The sequence below is a fragment of the Passer montanus genome, unplaced genomic scaffold (assembly GCF_014805655.1).
Source record: "Passer montanus isolate IOZ18808 unplaced genomic scaffold, ASM1480565v1 scaffold112, whole genome shotgun sequence".
NCBI classification, from domain to species: Eukaryota; Metazoa; Chordata; class Aves; order Passeriformes; family Passeridae; genus Passer; species Passer montanus.
In genome coordinates, this window is record NW_024357836.1 from 336,779 (window position 1) to 352,307 (window position 15,529).

A 15,529-nucleotide genomic window follows, 5' to 3' on the forward strand; every position below is an offset into this window, starting at 1 on the left:
TGAATGCAACAACTGCTGAGGTTCACTCTGCCAACACCAATACCAGGCTTTTCTCCTTGAAGTTCAGCTGTAAAATAAGGGGAAAATGCCTTATTATTCACCTCCTGCCCCAAAAAGCCATGCAGAAGAAACCAGAAAATTATATTACAACAAATACCTATTCCTGCTTTTTTGGGTTTATCTCCACATTGGGAAATTACCTAATTGGATTTCATATTTAATATAAAAAATAGTAGGACAGTTGATATCATATCCTCAAAGCTAACTAAATTTTGTATTGTGCAGTCTTGCTTAATCAAAGTTTCATTTCCATTTGTTCAGGCCATATTTTGTCACTTTTTTTTTTTTTTAACTGGCAATTTTCTGTAGATCTCATAGATGGATCCAACCCAGAAGTCTCTGAAGAACAGGGGGCTCAGGGTAAGATCTGAACTTAATTCAATTTATTTCCTGACCATTTAAATATTCCTCAAAATGAGTAAACTGGAAATTAATCTGGCAGGAGGGTCCCATGTCACCTGCTGGAAGCAAATATTTGCAGTTTTGCTAGAAACAAACACCATACAGACATCCAGATTTTTTGTTGTTTAAAATTCAACAGAAATAAATCCTGTTAAAGGCAGGATCCTTCTTGCCCTCTCCCCCTCCCAGCACACAGACAATGTTCCAGGCTCCTGGCTCTGTGTGCCTTGCACAAATATTTGTCTGTGTGTCGCTGCCACTCCACTGCAATCGTGGCATCTGGTAGTAGCTGGGAGACTGGGAGGTGCTTGGGAATCTCAGCAGGAAAAAGAGAGTGGATTTCAGACACAAGGTCTGCGACAGCTTTTGAGCCTGGATAAGCAGGATGAGGTTGTTGTGCCTTTGGCAGGGATTTGTTCTGCCCCAGCCACCTGCAGGGTTCAGCTCCAGCCTCTCCCAAACACAGCCCCTGCCCCACAGCACCCACCCAGCCCTGCAGGCTTCAGGCCACGGCCAGAGTGAGAGCTCAGGGAAGTCTGAGCAAAGGGTTTGGTTTTTCTGCTCACCCAAATCATAGAATCACAGAATGGTTTGGGTTGGAAGGGACCTTGAAGCTCCTTTCACATGGAAATTGTGTTCCATGTGTGTTCAGCGCTTAAAGATTCTGACTCTGGGACTCTGGCTCAGGGGTTTAGGAAGGGCAGAGAAAGATCTTCCATGGCACACACAGTCTGTGCTCTGCAGGTGAACACAGGGACCTGCAACAAACCCTGTGTGTCCTCGAGAAGAGAACTTTGCCTTTTGATTTATTTTAATCTGGAGACTCAGAATTTTTCATAAACCTACAGTAGCTTACACCATGTCAGGCTCCACTTCAGGAGAATACAAATGCACTTGCACAAACTTCAGCTCTGAACTCCCTCAGGAATCAAACTAAAGTCAAGCACTTGGCTGCTCTGAGGATTAAAGGATGTTTCCATAATGTTATGCAAAGATCTCTTTATCCTGTATTATTTAAGGCTGTACATTCTTCCCAAGTCATGTTCAGAAACACAACTCCCTCCCCTGTGATTTTCCAAAGCATTTGACTGTTTTCAGGTGCTCAGCATGACATATTCCAATTAATCCTGATTTTCAGGGACTTCTAAGCACCTGCCTCTTGTAATCGGTCCCTTTCAGAGTGTCTCAAACACAAATATAAGGTGTCCAAAATTGCTAACTTCTTTTGAAAATCCAGAGCCATCATGAAGAGTCCACCTACAAGATTCCAGCCCAGGTGAAAATTGCATGGATTCAAGCCCCCCAAAATCAGAGGCAGTAGTCAATACCTGCTCCTGTGGGATGACAATGCACCCTGCCATTAGAGCAAAGTTTATCTTAGAAAGGAGAAAATTGCACCATTCCCAGTGAGAACAAGTGCAAATCATTTCAGTTCAGCTTACAAAATTATTCATGTTGTGGTCTGTAATTCTGGCTAATCAAATATTCCGTTACTCTGTGTTGCCAGTTGAATGTTCATGGAGAAATCAATGCCACAAAGAGATTGAAAACTTATCCTGAGCTCCTCTCCTCAGACAAGGAGTCCCCATCCAGCACAGGGCAGTGCTTTGCAGGCATCAGGAGCAATGGGAATTTCTCAGGAGCAAGGAGAGCAAAGGCCAGTTCAGACAAACCCTTTCCCAAGTGGGAAAGAGCAGAATGTATAAAGAGTTTTCAGTTGCTCCAATGGGTTGATTTAGATCTGCTCAGAGATAATCTGTAGCCTGAAAGCAGAGGGGACAGGGCAGGGCTGAATCCAGATGCCACCAGGGTCAGGGAGCATTTTAGATCTGCTCAGAGATAATCTGTAAGAGATAATCCCCCTGAAAGCAGAGGGGACAGGGCAGGGCTGAATCCAGATGCCACCAGGGTCAGGGAGCAGCAGCAGAGTGCCTGGCTCTGGTGACAGGGACAGCCCTGGGACAGGACAGGACAGGCTCCCACTCTGGCTCAGCTGGGAAAAGGTGGCTGCAGCTCTGGTTTGACCAGCTCCTCCTCAGCTCTGCCCGAGGCACAGCGAGAGAGGAGAAAGAAACTAAGGAAAGGCAATGGTTTGACTGATTTTTGCAATCCTAATCAGAAACCTAAAGCCATTCCTAAATGAGGCACCTCAAATCCCTCCTTGTCCATAAAGACAGACCTAGTGATCCCCATTTCCAGGGTACCAGAAAACCAAATTCAGTGATATCTGTAAAGCTGTGGTGATCTGAGTGCAAATGGAACCAGAGAACAGAAAAAGGTGATTATCCTGTCAGGTTTGGCCTGGGAGGAAGATTATCCATCTATCTTGCCAGACCTATTTATCGTCTGATTTTCTCCTGGCTTAGCTTTTATCACCTTTCTAATCCTCCCCATCTAATTCAGACAACATTTTATCTCAGCAGTTCTCACCCAGTGCTGACCACGGTGGGCTTGGAGCTCTGGGCAGGTTTTTGTGACCTCACGAGGGGCTGCACAGGTGGGTGGAACATTAATTGCCAGCTAATGAGTTCACAACTTTCAAAAATAAATGAGCTGGTATATTTTTCTAGAAGAGCAGTGTTATATCTCTCTGCTGGTCTGTCAGTGAGGGAATGGGTTTGGAAGAACTCCTTTTCCAGAATTTTTAAAGAATGGACTAATTCCACGTAACACAAATCTAAATGTGTGTCTGTGTACCTATACCTGTTGTACAGTGTGTATTTGAGTGGATGTGAGGTATGAAATTGGTTTCTGGGATGGGAAGTCCTGGGATTCATCATTTGAATCGAGCAGGACTCAAAGATAAATTTGAGGTAGATGATGTTTTTTGAGTATCGCTCATGGTTTGAACCCACTCAGAGAAAACAATGAAATTCCAGGGCTCCCAGTCCCTCACAGGGTTCAAGACCCAAATCCCAACGAGATGGAGGTTTCTCTGGATACCACAGCCCTTTCCCTTTTCCATTTTCACCCCAAATCAACAGGCACTTTCCCCACCTTGTTGCTGGTGAATGCATTAGGGGCTAAACTTTATCATGTCAGCAGCGGTTCCTGGAATAGCTGCAAGCTGAGCACTTGGTTAGGGCCAGCCAGGAGGCTGGGAGAGATGATTACCTTCAGGCAGTCTCCGTGGAGCATCCCAGGGTTCCTACAGGCACAGCCTAATGTGGGACTTAGGATGCTGAACAGACTCCCATTACAGGGCCAGCATCTCCACACTTCCACACCGAGAGAGCTCCTCGTTAACATGCACACCAGTGGCTCCAGAACACAGCAGCCCAGTCGGGGCTCATTAAGGGCAAAATCATTCCAAGGGACATTGTTTCAGAAAGGAAAGAATTTAATTTCTCTCAGGGCTGGGGGTTGAGTTGCAAAGAGCCTGGGGGTTTTGCTCAGGGTTGTGTTGGAAGCTGTCTTGAAGCGTGGAGCTTGGCTGTGGTGGGGTTACCTTGGGAGGGACCCACAGCACCTGCCCCACAGGGATCCCGGCTCACCTCAGGGGCACATTCAAATAAATCTTTGTTAAAAAGGTGACTTCAAAGCCTGTGTGTCCCCTGGGAATCAGCAGCTGAGGTGGGGATTGCTCAGGCATGAGCCACAGGCTCTGCTCTGCTGATGGAGGCTCTGTGTGCCTGGCTCTGCTCTGTCCCTGCCCCAGCCCTGCAAAGCTTTTGAGACCAGGAGGGGCACTTGTGATGGGGAAATCTCAGTCCACTTTTATCAGCAGGTACTAAAAACCCCTAAGAATTATCATTGATAGATACAAATGAGTCACTGCTCAGCTCAAATGTCCACTTTCCTGTTTACCATGGAACAATCCACTAGAACACACAAGACGTCCAATGCTTTAGTAATACACTGCAAATAAACATCTAATTATCAGGTCTGAGAGGGGAAGGACTAAAAAGCAACAAGGATGAAGCCATTTGTCATCTCAGTTTGATTTCCTGTACAGTCCTGCATGAGGTGTGCTGGTAGCTCTCCTCTCCCACGTTTGCCACCACTCCTCGGGAATAACTCTGATGTCTGTTCATTCAAAGCTCAGCTCTATTTTAAAAATCTACTCTCTCTGAAAGGGCTGTCTTTAAAAAAACCAAAAAATTGTACAGGAAAAAGGACAAAATTGCTTCTCAACAAAGGGGCTTATCAACAGCCTGTCAATAATGTGCCAAAGGCCAGAACCTGCCTTTCAAAGAGGCTCTGAAGCCTCGACGTGTACTTTGAGAGCAATTAAGGGATGTAAGCAACATGATTATTTTCTCATGGGTGACATTTTCATCGGCTCTTTGGGAAAAAGAAGAGATGGGCTTGAGATGGCTGTGATCAATGTTCATCCCAGTCCTGCAGAAATGGCAGGAAAACATGTGGTAAATGGGCCTGGAAGTCAAAATGCACAAGGAAAGGAAGGGTTGGAGGAAGAGGTGATGAAGGCAGAAGGATTTTAAATCATAGAAACTGAAAGAATGAGTTACATGAGGAGGAGAGAACTTGAGAAATGTGAGTGGGAACCTGTGACTTCCTTTTCCCACCTCAGGCCAGGTCTTCCAGCTCTTCACTTATCAGGGCACAGCTCCATCCTGAGCCTGAGGAGAGAGGAACAGAACATACCCAGGGGCTGGGTGTTATGGTGGGTGCCTCCGAGTCCCATTGCCCGGGATGATGCTGAGGGGTGAGAGGAGCCTGGCCCTGCCCCAGGAGCAGGGGCTGGCCCAGGGGGATGAGCTCAGCACCAGCTGGGTTGGGAGCACTGAGCCCACCTGGCCAGGACAGAAGCCAAGCAGAAGCTCAGATGTTGCACATACCCAGCTGTTTTGGAGCTAGGCAAAATGTTTTGTGGAAAACACATCTGCAAAAGCCCATTTGGCTGCAAGATTTCCCCAGTTTTGCTGAATTTCTTGTTTAGGAAAACAAACTTAATTGCAGCAGAACGAAATGTTGCTTAATTTGCTATAAAAAAAATATCTCCTTCCTATGTTTCATTTTATGAAAAAAAATTAGAAATGTTAATGTTGAGTGAAAGAAATGATTTTTAAATGTTTGGAAATCTCCCTTGTCTCAAAAGATCCTGTTATATTCCCAGCTCCTCTCTGCATGTATCAGCTCAGAGGAGCACATATCCAAATTTCTGAGTGCATCCCCACAAGTGTGCACTCACACCTTGGGCAAACAATTCCAGGCAGTCCTGAGAGGCATAAGCTGCTCTGCATTCTCCAGGAGTGCCTTTTGAAGAGGATCTTAATAATAAAAATAATGTTATGTTACTAGTTAAACACTGGGAATAATTCCTCCGTCACAGGCAAACTGTGCTGGAGCCAGGAATGAACCCACACGTTCCCCGGGAGGAATCCCCAGGGTCCCAGCAGGATGCATTAACAGCACGTCTCTCCAGTGAGCCGTGATGGGAAGAGCACGGAGCAACAAAAAAGGTAAAGTGGTTAAAAACAACTTGTATTTTTAGAGCCCAGTCTCACACAGAAATCTTCCGAGATGCTGAGCTCTCCGCTTCTGATTTGCAAGGAATAATAGTTTGGAAGCCCAGCTGAGACTCCTGGGCTGTAAATTTTCTGTAATGTTTTTCTCCAGACCCATTTGCTGTCCTGCTAATTAATCCAGGTAATGGCTGGGTTGTTTTTTTCCTCCCTTCAGCAGCATTTTTCCTTTTTGTTAACACGAACAGAGAAGCGGAGAACCGATCTCTCGAAGGATCCTGCCTGGCAGCAGTATCACCATCTGACTGAAGAGAACGCAGACACAGGCATAATCCTGGGGAAAATTCATCTCCACCCTCCCGCAGACCCCGGTGAGAGCCCTTGAAGTGGTAATTAAAGTCTATTGAGTGGCAACTGCACCTGTTTAGAGAGGAGAGTGCGGGTAAGAGGTGCACAAAGGGAGATGAGCAGCGCGGAGAGAGGAGCTGCTGGAGCTGGGGAGGAAGAGAAGTGGAAAGAAGGGGGTAAAAGGTGTTTGTTGAAGTCGATCCAATCAGTTGTGCATTTCCATCCTGCCCTGTTTGCTCCCTCCCCGCTCTCGCAGGCACTGATGGAAGCTCGGGGGGGTTTCCCTGCCAGCCCAGCCCCGCTGCTCCCTGATGGGAATCCGCAGTTCCGCGGGGTCCTGGGGGCTCGCAGCATCCCCGGCTCAGAGATGCTCCTCACCCCGGCCCAGGGACGCTCAGCAGCAGCCCCGGCTCCTCGGGTGGCCCCGGGACGTGCTGGCTCTTGTCCCCGTGTCCCAGGAGAGAGCAGGTCCCTGTGTGACAGCCCGCAGAGCTGGGCAGGGAATCACAGCGTTTGTGGCTCTGGCAGAGGGGGCCGAGAGCAGATCCAGGCAGGAACAGGGGGACTGGAGTGGGGCAATGCCTGTTCCAGTAAAAAGGCTGGGTTTGCCCACATCCATGGCTCCCAGGTGGTGTGACCCAGTGTCACCTCAGATGTCCCCATGGTTTGTAGGAGAGGCCGTGCAAAATACATTTAGTCATAAATTTTATTCATGGATTTATACAAGGGCCAGAGAGCCAGAGACCAGTGCAGCAGAGTGATCTAGGGGCAGGCTCCAGGGAAATTTTCATTCTGAGACCCATGGCTTGATCACAGAACTCCTGGCTCCTCCTGTCACAATCCCAGTGTGACCTTGGATGGCAGCAAAGAGGGTCCCAGGCTATTTGCCCTACAGATGAGGCTCTAAAACTTGAGTCAAAGACCCCTGCAAAAGCTTTTTATTGTAGGAATAAATAATCACCCCCTCCACTCTACACAGGCACTACTGATACCCTTGACTCCCCTGATCCAACCCCAAAATCAGTTGTTTTAGGTGGCACAGTAATGTGGGCTTTGTCCCTTGTCACTACAATTCCATGTCCCAGAATGAGCAGGGCTGAACCAGGACTCCTGGGGTGGGACCAGGAGGGGCCAGAGGTTCATCCTGAGAGCACCCCGAGGCTGAGCTGAGCAAACAAGTCAGGCAGAAGAATTCCACTGGTGCTGGCAAATTCTTCTCTCTCACTGGACTTGATGGCAGCCAGTCCCCTGTGAATCCCTGACCTTCACACTCCACAGGCTGCCTGGGATGGCTCACAGAAACCACAGGAGATTTTCTCCTGTTCCTGATTGTCAGAGCACACAGCAATTCTGGTGTGAATGTTGCTGCATCTGCTTTGGACAAGTCCTGTCAGCAGCACCTCTGCAGCTTCCCAAAGCTGTGCCAGGACATGCTTCAGGGTGTGAATGAGGATAGGGAAGAACTCAGAGAGTCACAGAATGCCAAATGGTTTGGGCTGGAAGCCCATAAAGCCCATGCAGTGCCACTGCTGCCATGGCAGGGACACCTCCCACTGTCCCAGGCTGCTCCAAGCCCTGTCCAGTTCCACTGACTGCTCCAGGTGGGGTTTGAAATTAGTTGGGTGTCTGATCCAACCATTTGCCTGCAGCTTGTGGAGACAGACAGAACATCCCTGGACAACAGGACACCCTGCCAGTCGAGTCCTGTCCCAGGGTGAGAGGAACTGTTGTGCCAGCTGGGCAGGGAGGCTGCATGATAACACTGAAAGCCCAACTGCCACAGAATCCTCCCTGAAATACCTTCCTTGCCTCTTAAACTCCAGTCTTGTGCATTAACCAACTCATTGGGTGGAAGGGCACCATGTGGTAACTCACCTTTTTTCTGCCTTTTGACTCCCAAACACTCCTCTCTCATTTTTCCCTTTTAGCCTTTCTGTCCCTCAGCCCTTTTCTCTCTCCACCTTCCCTCTGATTGCTGAGCAGCTTTTTGACTTTTCCATCAATAAGTCTAAAGAGCATTTGAACCACTCTGGTCCCCCTTCTCTCCTCCTTCCAGTTCCAAATCAGGCAAGCTCATCGATCAGAGGAGCTCAGGAAATATCTGGTGTTTTGTTGTCAGGCTGATAATAACATTGCAGTTGTGAATGGGCTGCTGCAGGCCTGATCATGGACACCTGCAGGGTTTGTTTAATTGCATTTAATGACAAATCCTATACAGAGGAGCATTGCCAGAGAGATTTATTATCCGCCAAAGAGGCAAAGCACAACAGCTCAAAATATAATTTGCACTGAGCATTTTTCCCCCTGCCTCTCTTTAAAGCATGGTAATAAATGACAAATCGGGTAAAGTGGGAGACACGGGGCTGGGGAGGAGGTGGAGGGCAGAGGACAGAGATTGAAACCAAAGGAAATAACAGCAATAAGGCCACATTGTTCTCTCTGGCCTCCCTGTGGTCTGGTGTGGAGGAAATTCTGTTTGTTTAATTTACAGCCTGGAAGTGCAGCTGGGGATCTCTCTGTGATGAGCCTGGTCGCAGATAGCTGGAGGCCAAGAGTCCCCACTCTTTCCAGACAGGCTTTTTCCCTGTTCTGGAGCTAAGTTTAGCTCCCATCCACAGAAATAATTCCCAAGGAGCCTCCCAGTGCTGGGGAGAGGGGCGAGCTCCAGCTGCCACCAGGACAAGGAGCCATGTCCCTGAAATCTCGGGGACAAAGCAGAAGTGGCAGATCCCTTCCTGACAAATACCACACAGAGAAACACAGCCCCACAGAGACAGTCTAGACAAAAGCCTCACATGCCTCTGAGCCTGCAGTTTATGTTTCCTGCTGAACACCTACCTCACTCTGAACAGGGGATGGCTGGGTGTGAAACCAAGAGAGGAGCTCTTGCTCACACGTCTCTGTCTTGATTTTTACCCGACTGTCTGGCAGTGATTTGTGGTAAATCCCTTTGTGGAGCTGTGCCCCAGAACAAGGACTGAAAAGTGTCCTGGTCATCTGGAATTCCAGTCCAGCTTAGCACTTCCCAAACTGTCTTCTCTCTCAAATTCATTCTTCTTTACAATTCATCCTCTCTTCCAGTTATGTTGGACTGAAGACTGAATTGTCCTGAATTTCTATTCTAAATACTGTCTCACTCCCCAGATGTTTTCACTGCATACCCACTACTGTTCCACTTAAATATCCAGATTAGAATCACAGAATATCCTGAGTTGTAAAGGACTCACAAGGATCATCCAAGTTCAATTCCTGGTTAAATTTTACCTGGGACATTTGGGGTGACAGCAGTCTTGTACAAGAACACATCTCCCTGTGTTCAGCAGCTGGCTCTGTCCTTACACAAACAGGGTGTTGGGTAACACCTGGACCCGTTTTTATCTGATTTCCTGGACAATGGCAGTATCACTAATGCTCCCTGTTAAATAAGACCACCTGGACATCTCCTGGTATCAGCTCCAGCTATCACAAACACTCCTGCTACCTAGGCCAGCACAAAGGGCTGTTATCTCGGAGCAGCACAAATCCCCAGACTGAAACACCCATCTGGAGTTAGAATGAAGTGTCCATAGAAAGCACATATGTTATAAAAAAGGAGAGGGAGGGATGGGACTGCTCCCCATGAGCTCCCACAGGGCACAGCCCCTGCCAGCAGCAAACCAAACCCTTCCTGCTGCTGCACACTCTTCATCCTCCCATGGCAGGAGCAGCCAAGGCTGCTGAGGAATGGTTTTATTTCTTTCCCTTTTCCCCCCACCTGCTTAAAAAAGTACCCATAAGAGCTGGGTGAAGATGGGAAGAGGCTGTTCCCTGCCTGATTTCAGTGGCTGAGGTGAGCAAAGCTCTGCTGGACAAGGAATAAAGTCAGAGCCTTTCCATGGGTGTGAGCCAGCACTGTCCTTCCACACCTCATCCACGTGAGGGATTAACAGAGAAAACCTGGGCAGTGCAAGAAGAGCTGGACCTGAACCAAAGATTGCTCATCAACAAATCCACAGAAAGGGAGCAGCAAAAGGGGTTTGTTTTCCTTGCCTGAATCAGCCTCTCAGTGGGATTCCAGGAAACTCAGCACTATCATTATCTTTCTCTTTGCAGAGTCCTTTTCTCCAGTGCTCCCCAGCATATATTGCATTTGCTGCTTGCAGTCAGACTCAAATGCAGCTGGGAGACAGACAGTTGACAGAGCACTCCTGGAGAAGCTGATCCCAGGGTAGGGCAGGAGGAGCCCCTGCTGAGCCCTGATGTCCCTGCAGAGTCTCTGGAGGCAGAAAAAGGAGCAGAAACTCACGGGAGCAGCACAAATTGGAGAGATGATTACAGGGAGGTTTGATGTGGTCTCAGGAGGAACGCTGCAAAGGGCAGCATCCATCCCTGAAGGAGTGACAGGAACAAGGATTACAGGATGAGAAGAACTGAGGAAGGATGCTGGGAGAAGACGTGCAGGAGGACGTCCCTGAGGAGGAAGCACTCTCCCCTGGCCTGGCTCTGTGTGGAAGACTAGTGATTTTGTTGTTGTGTTTGTAAAGGTGACAACAAATCATAGCCTGCCATACAGCCCAGGCTGCCACGGCCCAGGTGTGCAAGTGTTTTGGGGTGCTGGAGCTCCTGTCGTGGCTTATTCTGCTCCTCAGTCCAAATGTCCCCCAATCCCTTCTTTGGCCCCATTTATATCCTGAGCGTGATGTCCTGTGGTCTGAAACATCCCTGGGTCAGTCTCAGGCACCTCCAGTCCCTCCCCAGCCTGGCTGGACAAGGAAAGGCCTTGGCTCCAAGTGAGCTCAGCAAGAACAAAAACATCTCTGAGTTATCAGCCCTGTGCTCAGCACAAACCCAAACACAGCCCCAGAGCAGCCACTGAGGAGGAAATTCACTGTGCCCCAGCTGAGAGCAGCACAGCACCCAAGGAACCCACCCCAAACACACCAGAGCAGGGTCAGGGCTCTCGGGCCCTGCTGGGACTTCAGTGCCTGGCAGGGCTTGTTTGGAGAGCTGAGCCCTTTGCTTCCAACAGGGCCTTAAAATACAAAAAGAACAAATTTTCAACACCACTCAGAGCCTCCATTCTCAAAGGTATTTAGGTGTGAAAATGAAACTCTTGAATCCTGCCGAGGCCAGTGGTAAAAGCACTGAAATATCTTTAATAATTTGGGTTGTTCGTGCTGTCGAGCACTTTTCTCTTTTTTCTTTTTCTTTTTCTTTTTTTTTTTTTAACTCGCCAGGCTCAGCATTGTGCCCATCACTGGTACTATGGCAGATTTAGGAATCACAGAGTGGTTTGGCTTGGAAGGACCTTAAAGCTCTGCCAGTGCCAGCCCTGCCATGGGCAGGACACCTTCCCCTCTCCCAGGCTGCTCCAAGCCCCAATGTCCAGCCTGGCCTTGGACATTTCAGGGATCCAGGTGCAGCCATAAATCTGCTGCCAGAAGAGTTTTAAACCTGTACAAATCGCTGTCATTTGACAGTGCCTGAAAGGAAAGATTCAGGTTTCACAAACAGCTCTCTCCCCACTCTCTTTTACTTTTACTTCCCCTCTGACAGATTAAATCCACACAAAATTTGGAGGGCAGCAGTGCAGCCATTAATGCTGCAATGGCCAGGCTGGTGTCTGATGTAAATGAAACTTTGATTGAGTGTTCCCCCAGAAGCCTCCCCAGCGTGTTCATCCTCTGCAGGCTGATCAAAATCCTCCCTCCCGGGTACCCCCGGCCTCATGCCCCACATAAGCACAGAAAATAATGTCATCAGAGCCCTGCTGATGGAGCAGTTACAGGACAAAGCCCTGCAGCAAGGTGGGGATTGGGTCATCCTTCCTGCTAATGTCAGGGTGCCATTTCTCCCTATTTTTAGAATTGTTCCCTTTGTAGAGCAAATTGCTTAACTATAGAGACAATCTGGTGTTCGCTGGCTCTGGGAGCAGGACCCATCTTTCCTGCCTTCAGGAAATCACACAGACTGCTGAAAGCTGGAGATGGATAAAACCTGGCTACACAGGAGCCTGCAAACCTCAATTTACACTGAAAAACCTGAGGAGCTGCTGCAGCCTTGACTGAGCACAAAGGAAATTTCTGCAGGTTTCTAAATTATCCACTCTGCTTCAGAAGGAACTCAAGGATTCAATAAATCAGTATGGACTCTGCTCCTAAATTATTTTGATGCTTTTGGAACTCTTAGCACAGCTCCAAACTTCTCCACATTTTGAGGGAAGAGATGAGGAGCAATGGGTTAGGAATTCTGGAGCCTTTCACCCCGAGGATGTTCCAAACCATCCATCCCAGCCCTTTGTTGTTCTCCACGCTGTACACCGTGGTTGTCCCAGACACCTCAGCATGGATTGGAGCTCTTTGGCTTCAAAGCCCAGCAAACACGAGCTGTAAATTCCGAGTCTGCAGCCTAAATAAGCCAGGCAGACAGAGAACAGTTATTATTCCTGTGTTATTGGCAGGGAATTGAGACACAGGAAGATGAAATGACTGGCCCAAGGTCACCAAAGGAGCCTTCTGTAAAGGTGAGGGCTCAGCCTGGATTTCTGAAGTCTCTGCCCAGTACTTCAGCCATCCATTCACTTGCTCTTTAAGTACCCTGTCATTATTCCTGTGAAGGAAATTATGCTCCTCCTGCAGCAGCCAGCACCGTGTAATTCTGCTTGTCTGAAAGGGAATATGAAATGGCAGTTTCACAAAAAATTAACCCTCCTGCCACGCAGCCTGGCAGCCCTGTCACAACGTCTCACTTTTTAACTGCTCTTCCTCCCGTGGGGATTTAACTCCTCTCTTATTCCCAGAACTCTGGCGGGGGCTTTTTCTGTGTTATCCCCAAAACCCTGCACAGGTGTCCCCTGTGGGGTCTGCAGGCAGGGATGGGGGGCTTGGAGCCCCTTGTTCCTGCCCCAGCTGTGGGGGTTCACCCAGCTCTGAGCTGCTGCTGGCACGGGGAGCGCCCAGGGAGGAGCAGCAGCAGCTGGAGCTCAGCAGGAGCAGCTGGGAGCAGCCACAGCCCTGGCACCTCAGGGGATGGCACAGGTCAGAGGGGAGTCCCTGGCACCTCAGGGGATGGCACAGGGCAGAGGGGAGTCCCTGGCACCCTCAGGGGATGGCACAGGTCCCAGGGGAGTCCCTGGCACCCTCAGGGATGGCACAGGGGAGCAGCCACCCTCCAGGGGTGAAGGGGCTCCTGGGGACAGACTTTGGCCAAGGGATGGAGGGACAGGAGCCAGGAATGGCTCCCACTGCCAGGGGCAGGGATGGATGGGATGTTGGGCAGGAATTCCTGCCTGGCAGGGTGGGCAGGGCTGGCACAGGTGCCCAGAGCAGCTGGGGCTGCCCCTGGATCCCTGGCAGTGCCAAGGCCAGGCTGGGCAGGGCTGGGAGTGGTCTATAGAAGGTTTGGGGTGAGGTCCTGAGGCTCCAGCAGGTTCCACACCCGGGGATCTGCAGGGTGAGGCTGCTGTGACACTTCTCCTCCTGCTCTTTATTCTCATTACTGAGAAATTTCTTATTAATGGAAAACCCATTTGCAGCAGCTGCACTTTACCCCACGATGTCTCTGAGCCCAGCCAGCAACGGGGGCGGGCTCTGAGCTGGGTTTGGGACCCAAAACCTCTGTGGTGTTCTGGTGAATTCCTAATGGATTCTAGGGAGGGGAAATTAATAGGAAGCTTTGGTTAATAGATACTTCAGATAAAAGAGCGAGTGCATCTGGTCACCATGGCAACACGAGAGCCAGCGGGGAGAGGAAATGTCACCGTGTCTGTGCCTTGACCTGCAGCACAAACAGCCCGGGAGCTGGGGATGGCACTGCCATCAGGGGACAGGGACACTGCCAGGCTGCACAGCCACAGCCCGGGAATGCCCTGCCTGCTCACGGCGTTCACATGCAACTCCTGGGGCTTTTTTTGGGTGAAAACGTGACGAACTCGTGCCCAGAGTCGAGTGTCTCCACACAACTGAGGGAGAGCTTGGGCTTGGTGCTCCTGGAAGGCTTTTCCTGAAGGATTCCCTGGTTCCTCCTGCCCTGACAGGGCACAGCACAGACACCCTGCAGACGTTTAAGGGACCTTCGCCCCTTTTCTTCTCAAACAGAAAGTCACCGTGTCACAGAATTCCAGGAGGTTTTGGGCTGGAGGGACCTCAGAGCCCACCCAGAGCCCACCCAGTGCCAGGGCAGGGACAGCTCCCACTGCCCCAGGCTGCTCCCAGCCCTGTCCAGCCTGGCCCTGGCACTGCCAGGGATCCAGGGGCAGCCCCAGCTGCTCTGGGAATTCCATCCCAGCCCCACAGGGAGCACAGACCTCGTGTGGGAATTCTGCCATGGACACTCTGCTCCAGGAGCAGCTGCTGCTGCTCCCGGGGACTTGCAGGAGCTGCTGGAGTGAAAATTGGGCTCCTGCTGCCTGTTATGCAAAAGCAGTTTCTTAGCAACAAAAGTGATATTCTGTGTGAAGGCAACAGGCATCAGTGGGATAATCCACTGTAATTCCAGACAAGACCTAAAACGGGTGGATGGGCTGAATAATAATAATCATGACAGACAGAATAATAAGAATGGAAATAATGAGACTAAGTTTATTTCCTTGGGTAGAAGAAATGCAGCTATAAATAAAATACAATGGTGAAACCCTGTGCCAGTTCTCTGTATAAAGATTAGGGACACCTAAACTCAATTTATGCCCCAAAAATAGACTCTGGTGAGTAAAGCTTGCTCATCTAAGCCGAGCTATTTATTGCTTGAGTGTTTTCCCTCACTCTGGGCAGGTACTGTCACTCAGGGATGGAGGGAGCTGGACCTAATGCCCCGTGGGGGGGATTGGAGCGGATAAATCTGTGTTGGCTGCTGGGGACGAGGCTTTGCCACCTCCAGGGCAGGAAACTCGAACTTTAGAGCGCAGCGCCAGACCTGTGCCGGGCCCTGGGCTGGCCTGCGCCACCCACGGGGCTCCGTTAGAGCTCAGGACATCATGACTTCATAAAACCTGCAATTAAACCACGGCAGATTAATGCTGTGCAGCCGCCGGGTTTTGAAGTGCCATAACACCGAGGAATTTAAGAGAAATAAAACCGCTATGAAAGCAGCACAGCCCGCAGCCACAGACGCCCCTGGACAGCGCCTGGTCCGCGCGGGGCGCACTGGGAAGTGTAGTCCCGGCGCTGGTGAAATCCCATTAGCGGCGCTACCCGCAGCGGGCCGAGAAAACTACACTGCCCAGCATGCCCTGCAAGGAGAGGCTGCACATCCTTCCCACCTCACCCCCCCACCCGCTCTGCCTCCTGGGAAACAGAGTGCGCACGGTGCGCCGC

General features: G+C 49.9%; 1 long non-coding RNA gene across 1 annotated transcript; it reads left to right on the forward strand.

Moving 5' to 3' along the window:
* Positions 1 to 368: 368 nt before the first annotated feature.
* On the forward strand, positions 369 to 6,250 carry LOC120495710. The gene is made up of 4 exons (XR_005626121.1): positions 369 to 420; positions 2,886 to 2,959; positions 5,759 to 5,888; positions 6,140 to 6,250. It is a non-coding gene; the product is annotated as an uncharacterized LOC120495710 (long non-coding RNA).
* Positions 6,251 to 15,529: the final 9,279 nt, after the last annotated feature.